Source organism: Leopardus geoffroyi, chromosome B4 (assembly GCF_018350155.1).
Source record: "Leopardus geoffroyi isolate Oge1 chromosome B4, O.geoffroyi_Oge1_pat1.0, whole genome shotgun sequence".
Taxonomy (NCBI): domain Eukaryota; kingdom Metazoa; phylum Chordata; class Mammalia; order Carnivora; family Felidae; genus Leopardus; species Leopardus geoffroyi.
The window spans coordinates 35,597,501-35,611,661 of NC_059341.1; the positions used below are offsets into that span (position 1 = coordinate 35,597,501).

At 41.4% G+C, this 14,161-nt stretch overlaps 1 protein-coding gene across 50 annotated transcripts in view; it reads right to left on the reverse strand.

Annotated features, from left to right (window-relative positions):
- Positions 1-14,161, reverse strand: part of CACNA1C (calcium voltage-gated channel subunit alpha1 C) — a 757,779-nt gene that overhangs the window by 641,009 nt on the left and 102,609 nt on the right. The gene's annotated exons all lie outside the window — the stretch shown is intronic.

Below are 14,161 nucleotides of genomic sequence, written 5' to 3' on the forward strand. Positions count from 1 at the left end.
AAAGTATTTTACCGAAGCAGTGGGGTCTAGTTCATCAGGCTGCTGCTGACGGGACAACCTCTTAAGCAGGGAACAGACGCTATTTTGAGTCACTGCCCCCAGCATACAGTCTCCTGCCCCTTAGAAAATGTATCAACAATAATCAGCTGGGCAGAAATCTCCTGGAGACCCCAGAGGGGTCACAGAAATTTCATGGTACAAGTGAAGGAAGCCAGGGATCAAGGCCAACCCCTCAACTGCTCGTGACTTGCCTTTGGCAAGCCAGATCATCTCTGAGCACAGTTACCTCTGCTATGTACTAGAAACAAATCTGTCACAGGGATCAAGTGAGAATAAAATGAGACACTATGTATGAAATGCTTTGAAAAATATTTAGAAAGACAGTATAAAACTACAAGGTACTATCTAGTGACTCCTCCAGGAAAGTTAAATCGGAAATTAGAATCTCTCATATTTAATTCACCTTTCAAAAATTGTCTATGATTTAACAACCTACCTGAATAAAAAGTGAAAAACAAAGTCTATAAAGTGGACAAGACTTTTCTTTTTTCTTCATTATAACCAAACACATATTTCAATTTATTTTTTGCTGTTGCTGTTGAATTGGCTATTTGTTTGACAGAAGTAACTGGATCTGATGGCTATTTAAAATATAACCTAAGCATCTGTCCATCTCTACCAAGAATAGCCAAAATAGTAGGTGTGTTGCATGCCTTACCTCCATCCTAAGTCTGTGGCAGACATCACTAATCAATCACTACACTCTTTTCCCCAGTTTGGGCAATGGTTAGAATCGTCTTCAGCAGGTGGCAGTCCAGGTAGCCATTACTAGTCTTGAATGGGCACAGAACCTGGAACCTGTTTGCCATCTTAGCTATATCCTTTACTAATTTAATCTGAAGCCATAAGCTCAGTAAAATCATCTATGAAATGATTTTAGTCTTACTAATTCCTCCTGACCTTAATTTTCTGAGTCTAGAATTCCTGAAAAAAAAAGAGACAAAATCTTTCATTTCACAATTAGACAAAAGGCTGAACATGCTAATACTTTGGAGAAGCTATAAAAATGATGTAACTTTATAGAAAAATATAAACTGTTGATTCCAGTCTCCCTCTGAGCAGGGTCCTCATGGCCCTATTCCTTCTGGAGGAGCTCTTAACTGATTTTTGAAGGAACCATTCTCCTCACACCCTCAAGGGATGGTGTTGGCTTCAAGGGACAGCAGAGTTCACTCAAGACACACCCATGACTGCCAGGATGAACAAGGACAGTGCTTCATGACTCTGTTGAATATCTGAGCCCTTTTTCTGTGAGCATGTCTTGACAGAGGAAAGGAGAGGTAAAAGCAAAGAGCTCTGGATTCCTAAGAGTAATCTGAAAAAGCTCCACAGCAATGGAAGAGCACAGAAATGACAACTAGAGACAAACCTCCATGATACAGAGATAGCAAACAAGCCCCATAAAATCATTTTTCATACTATGTTTCATGCCTTCATACCAAAAGTTGCTCAACTTCCAGACTACGTTTTTGTTCTGTTTTGTTTTGGTTTTTGTTTTAATTTATCCCTGATGGGATTATGGTATCAGTCTATATACTAACGCTCTGTAAAAAAAAACTGAGCAAGACTTCCAGAGTCTGAAGGATTCACTCACTTACCAAATAAGTATGGTTATAACAATGTACCATGTTGCTATCACTGAGAAATCCTAATGCAATTCAGCCAGTGGCTCCATTGCAAGCTCCAGGGGGCAGATGCCCATCTGTTTTATTCCTCAATATATTGAGCACTGTGTCTATCTGGCTCTGCTAGATGCTTCATACATGGCTGTCAAAATTGGTTATGCTTGTCTATGCCCTCTGCTACGTGGCTATTATAGTGCCAAACTCAGAGCAAGCACTCACTTAACATTAACTCACTGATTGATGATTGATGATTGATAGTCCGATCTGTCTTTGGTTTCCTAAGTGAAAAAAAGCAGAATGAGCCAGCCTGATATACCTGGTATATCTTAATATACCTAACAGACACCTAATGTACGAAAATTTGTTTTAATGTATACCTAATATATACCTCTTATACTTCACAATGTTAAAAAGAAGAAATAATGGACTGACATCCAGAAAGTTTAAAATACTCTAAATGAGTAAGTCTCAAAGGATAGACTGGAAATAATTAGGGGCCATAAATTGAATGTGATAGTTAAAGGAGGTAAACTATTAAATATCATCATGTCACATTGACAGTTTTGCTTAAAAATATAGTTTTACTAAAGTACCAGTTCAAGGGAGAATGATTTAACAAACCAAGCAGAGGTATATTTATAATAACCCCTTCTTCATAAATGGGTCAAAATTTTCCAAGCATGTCCACATCCATGATTTCATTTGTCCTCACATCTTTGTGATGGAAGTAGAATTATTATTAGTGGTCTATAAAATACAGATGCAAATTTCCAGTTCTGGCAATGAGGCAGGCCAAACTTAAACCAAATTCATTGTTTTACTATGCAGAGAAATGCTGAACAATATGAGCTGACACAAAGAAAGGGAATTCCTCAGTTCCAGGGAGAAAGAGAGAACTTAAAGCTGAGGAACAAGCCGAAGCACTACAGCTGTGATGGCCCTGGAGGATGTGGAGCCAGAGCTGGGCTTTTAACATCTACATGGGAGGAGACATAGCTAAGGGACCCCACAAAGTCAAGAATGGGAACTGAGGCCTTGGCAAAAGCCAAGAACCTGGAAAAACTGTTCCCCAGTAAAAAACCCAGTCTAAAATCTCTGCCCACCATCCCAAGAAAGAGATAAGGAAATGTGGGTCACCAGATGCTGACTGGTACTTTTCCTATTGTCTCAGAATTCCAGCTGAAGCCCCAAACCTAAGAACAATCAATGAGAAGTATTCCTCAGACAACGAAGGTACTGGACAGACACCTTGCTGCAAAAGTAAGAGGTAACCAAACTGGTCCTTTCACCCTCCCTCCATCCAGCCCAATAAGCAGAGGACTAGAAACAGGAGTCCTAGAGATAATAAGGTAGGGGCTATGGCAGAGTGTGCTTCTCCAACCCTCCCCCTCCCTCCCAAGCCAAGTGAGGTGAGTACCAAGGGGAGCATCTCTGGAGACTGGCGTGCCTGCGATAAAAAGAGACCAGCCTGCCACCTCCTAGCCTGATGCCCACTAAGGGACAGGACCCACATGCTCTCCCCAGGGAACCAGAACAGAGGACTATTGTGGGGAAAGCGCTGACCCATGTCTTTTAGAGTCTGGAGGGTGCACACAAAAACCAAAGGACATTGCCTGCTTCCTTCCTCAAGAATTCTAGAGAATTCTTGGAGAACTGGAGACAGGGTAAGAAGAAAGGGCAACAATGGGAAGATGCCTGCAGTCCCAAATTTTAACTAAACACAGCAGCCTTTACTGGGCTGAGCTAATGGCACTGTAAGGTGGCTGGATTGAAGCCACTGTAAAATACTCCACCCAAGAGGGTTGCCTCAGCATAAAGAGGCTGTGAGATTCACAAGAAGTCTGGGAGATTCCATATTACCCACATCAGGGAGCTCTGTGGTATAAAGGACCCCATGGGGACCATCAAAGAACCCACAAAAATGACCAAAGAGCCAGTATTGAGATGAGTACCACAGCACAGAACATGACAGTCAACAATCTCTGGCAAGAAACAGCACCAAGGAGAGAGACTTTAGCCTTACTTCCTCTAAATTTTTCTCCTCTGTCCGAATCCTAGAAGTGCAGAAATAGGGGAGAAGTGGAAGAGCTAGAAGAAGGAAAAAAAAAAAAAAATAGATCACTACACTATTCTCCATACAAATCTGAAAGCCATGGGTAAGGCCTGAAATAGTCTATGGACTTTTTAAATATCTGTAACATGAGTCCTAACTATTGAAATGAGACTATTCTAGTAACTGGATGTGAGTGGAAAGAAAAGATAAGCCTGAGATAATGTGATAGAAAAGGCAAGGGAGATCCAACAGAGAGGGTCTGTATGCAGCAACGGTAGAAAAATTAAAATATTTCCTGTTTGGGGCACCTGGGTGGCTCAGTTGGTTAAGCGTCTGACTCTTGATTTCGGCTCAGGGTCATGATCTCACAGTTCACAAGATCAAGCCCTGTGTTGGGCTCTGTGCTAATGGCACAAAGTCTGCCTGGGATTCTCTCTCTCTCTCCCTCCCTCTCTCTCTGCCCCTCCCCCAATTTGCACACACTCTCTCTCACTCTTTCAAAATAAACTAAACTGAAATCAAATAAAATAAAATAAAATAAAATAATAAAATAAAATAGTTTCCTGTTTGTCTGAGTCAATTCATTTCATATACATGTTCCACTAATCTCTGACTGAAATTCTGGGTCTGAAATTTTTTTTCTCATGATAATTAAAGCACCAGTGTGCTGTGGGCACTTTAAGTCGAGAAGCAAATATTAAAAACTGTTTCTGGACACTGAAACCACCAAGGCTACCCACTGGAGGCAACTGCAAAACAGCACTATTATAAGACCTCCACAACTCAAGGTGCTTAAAACCCCATGGGAAAAAAATTCACAAAGAAGATGGGTTCACACTCAAAATTTATATGCCACAGAAGGAAATGATCCACCACCAATGAAAGTCAGTGGATACAAGAATAACCATTCCCCAAGGGCTGAAGTAGATGAAACAATTTTAAATAGACTATACACACTTTATATGTATAAAGTATATATATGATTTATAGGATTTATATATTTTAAAATTATTAACAATCTAAAATATGGAATAGAAACCAAAAGGGAAAAAAATACACTATTAAAAATTTTTTGAGGAAGAACAGAATAGAACTTTTAGAAACAAAATAGCCATTAAAAATAAAAATGCATTTAAAGGCTAAACAGTAGTTTAGGAAGAAATGAAGCAAAAACTGGTGAATTGGAAGATAGAGCTGAAGAAATTATTCCGAATATAACAAAGAGGGATAATGGAATATAAGATATGAAAGAGAATTTAAGAGAAAATGTAAAATGAGAAAGATCAATATATATTTTAATAATAGAGTTCTAGAATAAAATAGACCAGGGGAGAGGCAATATTTAAAAATGACTGAGGATTTTACAGAACTGGAGAACAATATGAATCTGTAGATTGAAGCATCCCACCAAGTCTTAAGCAAGATTTTTTTAAATCCTGTATTAACTCAACAGTGTAAAACCACATAACACTAAAGTCAAAGAGTATCTTTTTAAGTCAGAATAGTGATTTAAGCTTATAGCAGACTTTTCATCTGCAACAATAGAGTCCAGAAGAAAATGGAATATCTTCAAATTGCTGGAGTAAAACTACTACCACAGAATTTTGTACCTGACATCATTCATGAGTGAAGACAAAAGAAAAAAAGACAATGTCAAACAAAGACTGAGGAAGTTTGAAATTTACCACTCTAGACCATTCCTGAAAGAACTATAAAATACGTGCTTCCATATTAAGGAAAGAAACCAAGAAGAAAGGAAAAGAATAAAAGATGAAATAAAGCTTCCTCACAAAAGCTTCCTTGGGAGCAGCTTTGAATTCTTTGTCACATCTACTGCATGTAAGATAAAGCATCCTCAATTCAAGAACCCCTCTCTAGGCCAGGGAAACACAGGACATTCCCATGCCTTTAAACCCCAAAGCCCAGGGCACCTGGGTGGCTCAGTTGGTTAAGTGTCCAACTTCAGCTCAGGTCATGATCTCACAGCCCAGGAGTTCGAGCCCTGCATCCAGCTCTGTGCTGACATCTCAGAGGCTGGATCCTGCTTTGGATTCTGTGTCTCCCTCTCCCTCATTCTCTGCCCCTCCCCCACTCATGCTCTGTCTTTCTCTCTCTCCTTCAAAAAGAAAGAAACATTAAAAAAAATTTTTAAGCCCAAAGCCCTTTTCTCTGGTACTATTTCTGAATAGCAAGGTTGTCTTATATTCTTCCTTTATCACCTAAGACATTCTCTTTTTTTAAATGTTTGTTTGTTTGTTTGTTTATTGAGAGAGAGAGGAACATGCACACAAGTGGGGGGAGGTACAGAGAGAGAGGAGAGGGGAAGGAGAGAGAGAGAGAGACTGTCTCAAGAAGGCTCTACACTGAAAGCATAGAATCAGATGCATGGCTTGATCTCATGAACCATGAGATGATGACCCGAACTGAAACCAACAGTCGGACACTGAACCACCTGAGCCACCTAGGAGCCCCAAGACGTTCTTTCTTAGAAAAAACTTGGCTCAGAAATATTCTTTAAGCATTTGAGCTTACACTACAATTTCCCTGTGTAGCTGACAGTATATAAAGGACTGGACACAATAAGTTTTCTCCTGTGGTACTTCAATTAATCCCTATGAAATATTCAAGTAATCGTCATTTATAAATGGGGCTAAAAGAATAAACAGATTCTTAATGGGGGTGGGGCACAGAGTAGTAGCAGATGTAGATCCTCAGACATAGGGGAGTTAAATGATTCAACCAAAATTCCAAAGCAAGAGGTTGAGGTACATCTAAATACAGGTCTCCTTGCGCCCAGGCATGCCTGAACCTTGTAACAACATGCTGTCTTTCAGAGGTTTCCAGCTAAGTCATGCTGTTCTCCCCTCCTCTCTGCCTCTTCTTTCTCACACATACACACACTTACACATACCGCATGGAGATACTTGCCAAAGAAATTGAAAGCATTTGGTCCCCAAGTGCTAAAGGAACACTTCCCTAAGGTTTAGAATTGCTGTTCATTTACTTCTGGGCCTAAAACACAATAAAGATGACTTTTACTACCATTTTATCCTCTCTCCTTCAAATGGACCACAACCTATTTATAACCCCTCAGGAGGCACTGACATATGCCTGTCCCTGGGCTGAGTGTGCATAAATGTGACTGCCCAGTGTGCTCTCTGTGGATGTCTCAAAGAAGAGCTGTGCCTACCTCTTGGAGACACCAGGTCTATTCCATTTCTTCATCCAACTCAAGAACATTTTTAAGGCCATTTTCTTCTTTAGGATCTTCTTTTCCCCTTTATTCTATGATAGCTAAGTCAAACTCTAAGGAAATATCTAGAACCAGTTGTCTGGAAAGTGCAACAGGAATTGAGGAAACCGGTGCATTCAGACTCAGCCCATTCCCCAACTGATACCCTCAGAGGAAAGGGGTGCATTCTGCCCAAGTTTCCCTGGAGTGGAAAAAGGGAAAATCCCAAAGTCTTGCTGCCCAGATCCAGCAAGAGATCAAGGTGGGGTCAGTGCCACCTTGAGTTTCTCCAGAATAAAAGGCCAAACTCGGCAAAGAGGTTTCCCAGATAAAGCCAGACAAGGTGAAATGGTGGCCACAGGGCTGGTCATGCCAATTCCCAGAGGTTTCTGGGAAGGCAGACCGGCAACTAGTGCCACTTCACTACCTAAGAAAGGCAGAAAAATGTGCTTCCCAGTAAAGGCTTCACTCTTCTCGCTGGGGTTGTGCCACACAATGGTCAGGTCTAGTGGAAGAGGTGGGGGATGGGTTCAGGGAGCTAGAGGAAAAAGGCAGGACTTGAAGCCACTGGACTATCTGTGCATTTCACTGTGATGGTCAGTGCAGAGAACCTGAGCGGAAGTGCAGGGGCCTAGCTTCCCCTACTCAAATCACTAGGCCTTTGCAGCCACTGCCCCTCTCACTGCCTTTAGGCAAGGCTTTCCAGTCCACAGAGGCTGCCTGTCAGACTTCTTACTAGAGTCCCTATACATGTGGCAAGGACTGGGATAGAGCCTGGGGTGCCTCCTGGTCATTAACTCTTTCTTGGATGAAGTACCATCCAGAAGAGTATACGTCCATGGCATTCAAAGAGTGTTATTGTCCTTGGCACCAAAAACTACATCCTCTCGTTAAACATTCAGATATCATATTTTTCTTTTTGCAGGAAACTACAGGCATTGCAAAGCTCCAATGGGATCCAGCCTGAGATTTTCCAGTGGTTTATGACATTTTTGTTATGAGAGGTTATGAGAGGGAGGGGATAAAGAAAAAATAATAAATTGTTCTTTTCTCAGGAATTTTATATACATACAGTTGTAATGATATGAAATCATAAAGCTTAACACTCCACAAAGGCTAATCAGTTCTCTAAGGAACTAATATCATAGTGCCACCCCAAGCTGGCACTTCTCATCTGAATTGTCCAGAACACTCCTGTCTACTGTTGAGCCATGACTGAGGCCAAAAGTGCAAACTCCTTGTCCATGATGCCCAAGACTATTTGTGACAACCTGATGTTTTATGTCCACCTCTATGCCAGTCCTGATGTCACCTGCTTCCTTCCGTCCTTGTCTTGAACATGACCTCAGGTCTCTGGAGCATGGGCTCTCTGCTTTGGTGTTAGTGCCCAGAAGGTTCTCAGGAAGCCAAATTTTAAGACTTCAGTAAAATTTGTCTCCATGCACTTACCCTTCCACGCAAACACACACACACACACACACACACACACACACACACACACACACGCACACACACACACCTTAGTCCACCACCTTATATCTACTCTTCTTACACTGCCATTATCCCCACCACCCAGGTTTGCCATCTTCTTCCTGTTCTTATGTTCCCCAAAGAAAGCCCACCTGCTCCTCTGTACATCCACTCAGAGCTCAAGTGGCCAACCAGCTATTCTGATGAATAATCCATGAGAACAAAGGCAGGCTGGAGGATTCAGACTCATGAATCCTACTAAAATTATGTGTCCTGAGACCTCCATTCCCACCAGCCACCTCAATTGTCCTAGGCAACCACCTCCATTCTCCCACATCAACTCTAGCTTAATTTATCTCTTTACAGAACTACAGTCCTCTGCCCCCTTGACCTACTTAGTGCCTATCTCACTTTGGCAAACTCAGTTCTGGAAAAACTTTCCCTAGGAATGTTGATCACTGCTGGCCCCTAACTCATGCTTCCTGACCTCAACCAGGTTTCCTCTGACTTAGCAACACTTACTGATTATCTTTGGGATGTCCCATAGTATTTTCTACTGACCGTTGCCTCTTCCTGTGTCTTCAAATTCAGACTACACTACAACTGCCTTCATCTGTCTCAGGATCCAGCAATGCAGTCCCTGAGACCCATAATATCTCCTTTTTCAGCTCTCCCTCACAACTCTTTATGTTCTCATCCTCTGCTTACTGTTAGTCTATTTCTGAAGACAGAATTGTACCTCCTTGGTTGGGGTTAAACCTCCCATTCCTGTCCCTGACCCCACTTCCAACTGTCTTCTAGATCTGCTTCATCAACAGTCCTGCACTTCCATGTCGTCTCTCATGTGCCAACAAATCCATCTCTTCTCTTCTCCTTCACAGTCAAGACTCTAGAAAGAGTAGAAAGAGTGGTCCATTTATGCCTCCCATCACATCAACTGTGCCTCAGCACCAGGCAGTCTGACTGAACCCACTTTCAAAGTCCACTGCTGATACCCAGATCATCAAATCTAGTAGAGTTCTCTCAGTTCCCATCTTCCCTACCCACTAGTCCATTTAATACTGACAGCGATGGCCTTCTTGCCCTCCATGGCTCCACAGTAGCAAGGCTCTCCTTTTACTTCCCTGACCATTCTGGTTCTGTCTGCTCCATTTCTTCCCCTTCCTATCCTTTGAATGTAAGGACTCTATCTTCAGCCCCTTCATCATTTTCGTCTCTCTGTTCCCTCTCCCTAATAATTTCATCCATTTCCACAGTTTCAAACATCACCTCTAAATGAACTCTAAAAAAAATTAAATAAATAAATAAATAAATAAATAAACTCTAATTCTGCACATATGCTGAGTATCTTCCATTTACTCCCTAAATCCACCCTCTCCCCTTTCCATATAGACAACAGCAAAGAATTCCCTTGCCCTCTGGCTTTTGTTAAGAAAAGCCCTTCTTCCCTCTCATGCCTGGACTATGACCTCATAAATGTCCCCCCACCTGCAGTCTTAGCACCCCACTTCATCTTTTACTCTGCTCCCTGCCTGGTCTTCTGGCAGAGCAGCTCTGACCATACCACTCCTCACTCAGTGGTCCTCCGCTGCCTACCAAATGGGATGCAAGCTCTTCAGCCTGACTCTCACTTCTGCCCATATATAACTTGTGCTCTAATCCAACCCAATTCACTATTCCTTTAAAATCCAATGCATATGCCTTTCAACATACCATTGACTATACCATTCTTCTTGTAGTGAATGTGCAACCCCTCTCTCTACCCTACTTGTGTTCACCCTTCAAGATCCAGCTGTCATCTTCTTTACATAAGCCTTCTCTACTTATTCCATCTAACTGTATTACCCTCCTTCTTTAAACCAGTAAGGCTTTCATCTTTACCTCCCTGTAACATCAAGCATAGTCTGCCTTTTATTATAGTTCTATCTGTGAATGTGGGTGTGTATCTTGCCTCCTACTAAACTACATACTCCCTAAAGGAAGGGATAATCAAGAGACTATAATCTTGAAGCTCTCCTTGAATCCAGAGATCTTATGAGCAAATTGCCTTACAGATAACAGATGCTCATAACTTTCTGTGAACGACCAACCATCCCAATTCTGGGAAGGGAAAAAACAACTTAAAATTATTTTCATCACAATTGGCATGAGATACCCCACATTCAGGGACACTTCACAGTCAACTTATCTTAGAAAAAGGCTTCTTATCTCCTGGTCTTTCAGACAGCTGGGCACAGGGCGAAATTTTTGCCTTTTATTTATTTATTTTTTTAATTTTTTTTCTTTTTTTTTAAATTTTTTTTTAATGTTTATTTATTTTTGGGGGGACAGAGAGAGAGAGACAGAGCATGAACGGGGGAGGGGCAGAGAGAGAGGGAGACACAGAATCGGAAACAGGCTCCAGGTTCTGAGCCATCAGCCCAGAGCCTGACGCGGGGCTCGAACTCACAGACCGCGAGATCGTGACCTGGCTGAAGTCGGACGCTTAACTGACTGCGCCACCCAGGCGCCCCAAAATTTTTTTCTTTTAAATAACTGAAAAACAGAGCCATAAGATCCTATCCACTGCAGACCAAATATGAGATGTGAGTCACTGCAATCCCCTCAGATGTGGAGCTTAGAGCCCCAGAATGACCTGGGCACCCAGACAGGGTAGCAGAAGCTTTTTGACCTTGGAGAAACACTCTGCAATATTTTAGCTATGGACAATGGCCAGAACACACCTATAAGCAGGACCAGGGAGGGGATGTGAAGTTAGAGCCTACAAGGGAATAATTTACTAATAGTTGGATAAAATTAAGTGTATTGGTCTTCGAAGTGACCTGCATCTCTGTCTTAGCATACTGAGCTCTGCTAATCTAAGACACACATACACACACACGCACGCACATGCGCACATTTATGACCAGGCTGAACCCACCAATCAAGATGCACAGGCTCATGGAAGTATGTGAAGTTGAGCAGGCATGAGGCTTTAAGATCTGTGCCTACATCAGACATAGTGCCCTAACAGATAATACAGCCAGGCTACAAAAAGAGCACAAAACCAAGAATAAGGAGAAGTATATTCTAGTCTACCCTGTTACCAAAAAGCTATCCAACTTTAATAGGGTTCGTGTAAGGAATAAATGAAATAACATATATGCGACCCCCAAAAATAAACATAAGATAAGTCTAACATAAAATATTCTCTCAAAAAAAATAAACCTGACTAGTTTTTTTTTTTCCTTCCCTAACCAGACAAGTTGTTCCAATTCTCTAAGCCCAGCTTTCCTTATCTGATAAACTAGGAATAATAACACTTGTCCCACTACTTCAATGGATTTTTTTTTTTTTTTTTTTTTGAAGAACAGCTAAAGTAGTAGACATGAAAAGGACTAAAAAGGTATTTTAGGTCAATCAAAATGTAAGGTAATATTACTACTTTTAGGTAAGACAATTACCAAAAAAAGCCATCCCAAGATTGGAAAGAAGCTTCCTGATCTTTAACTGGGCCATTAATCACCAGCATGGACCTATCAAGTTTAAAATTTTTCCCTCTGCTATCCACTCCCTTCTCTCTCTCTCTTCCTGACTCTTTTCCCTGTTTCTTTTCCATCACACTTTTTTCCTCCCTTGCCTAGACTTCAGATGGTGTGAGGAGTAGACAAGAGCTCTGGGACACGGCTTCCCCCCCAAGCACCTCCAAAGCTGGGAAAGAGAGACCCTATCAACCCAGCCACACTGCCCTTCCAACAGTACAGAGGAACAGCAGCCACCTCAATCATCAGGATTGTCAGACTGGATACAGCTCTCTACAGACATGGGTGCCCCTGGACTACACAGATGGGCAGACAGAGAGACACAGACAGACAGACAGACAGACAGACAGACAGACAGACTAAATAGCTTTGTCATGCCAAACACCCATTTCCTGTCCAGTTACAAATCCCAGTCAGCATGGAGGTAAACGCTGAACTGGATCTAGTGACGTTCATTATTTCTTGGAATGGAGGCAGCATCAGTCACTCCTCATCAAGACAGCTGTTAGATTGTTAAACACCTAATTAGAGTCAAATTTCTGATATAGGCACTGGGACCCCAGAGAAAATACTACATTCTCATTACTGACACAGTGGAACTTCATAATACTATATTTTTCCTCTGCAGGATTCAAACTTGGGGAGTCACACAAGGAAATGGGCTCTTCTAACTAAAAAGTCATAATTCAGAACCAGAAATTTCACTCCTGGTATATATCCAAGAGAATTAACAACGAGGACTCAAACAGACACTTGTATCCCAATGTTCATTGCAGCATTATTCACAATAGCCAGAGTGTATTCACAACCTAAGTGTCCATCAACTGATGAATGGATAAACAAAATACGGTATATACTTACAATGGGATATTATTCAGCCTTGAAAAGGAATGGAGTTCTGACACCTGCTACAACATGGACTAAATCTTGAAAACACCATCAGTGAAATAAGCCAGACACAAAAGGCCAAACATTGTATGATTCTTCTTATATGAAATATCTACAACAGGCAAATTCATAGAGACAGAAAGTAAATCACAAGTCACCAGAGGCTGGGGAGAGGGTGGAGTGGGGAGTTACTGCTTAGTGGTAACAGAGTTTCTGTTTGGAATGAAGAAAAAGTTTTGGAAATAGACAGTGGTATAGTTGTACAACACTGTAAATTAATGCCACTGAATTTTAATATTTAAGATGGTTAAAATGGCAAATTTTTGTTACATATATTTTACCACAATAAAAAAAATTTTAAAGGTCAGCATTCACATCTCCTTCAACTATCAATAGATGTGACTTGTACACTTAGCTTTACTGAGCCAGTTAAAAGAAATAAATCTTAAAACCATTCTTTCCATAAGTGAAAGAAAGTGCTTAATTTCAGCTCTAAATGATACGAAAGTCTCTAAATAATCTCATGTGCTTCCTTTTAACTGAATCATTTACCATACAGATTGTCACGACATACCTAGATCTGAAATGCATGAGATGTGCTGCCAACAGCTAGACTACACAGAGGAGCTCCAATTGTAGAATTATTATTGCTGACAATAATGCATGAAAATCCATACAGGCAGATAGTAAACTCATGGTTTCCAGGAGCTGAAGGGAGGAGGAAAAGGAGAATGATTGCCAGTGGGGGGCATCTCTTTTTGGGGTGATGAAATGTGCAGGAATTAGACAGTGGTGATGGTTGCACAACTCTGTAAAACGACTAAAAACCACTGAGTTGTATATTTTAAAGGGTGAATTTTATGGCATGTGAATTATATCTCCACAAAGGTGTTATTTAAAAATAAATAGTTCATTCATTCATTCATTCATTCATTCATGAAGTCTCGAAAACTCAGCTGCAAGGACGGTCCCCTGAACTCGTCAGAATCTTGTTTGAGGATGGAGACTGTCCATTTTCCAGGAGGGAATTGCTGAGAAGACATTCCAAGAATGGGTGGTGAAGTAAAGCCATGCCAAGAAGTGGTCATCTCAAAGCCAAGACTTACTAGTCTAGATCTACCATTAAGATCTACAGAGGGATCTGAAAAACCAAAGAGGGCCCAGTCAGAAACCATGGGCATAAATGAATAGCCAGAAAATGGGACCCTGAGGAGGGGCATGCAGAGTGACCACATAGCAGCCACCAAAGAACAAGTGTTGGAGTGTCTGGGTGGCTCAGTCTGTTAAGTGTCCAACTCTTGACTTCAGCTCA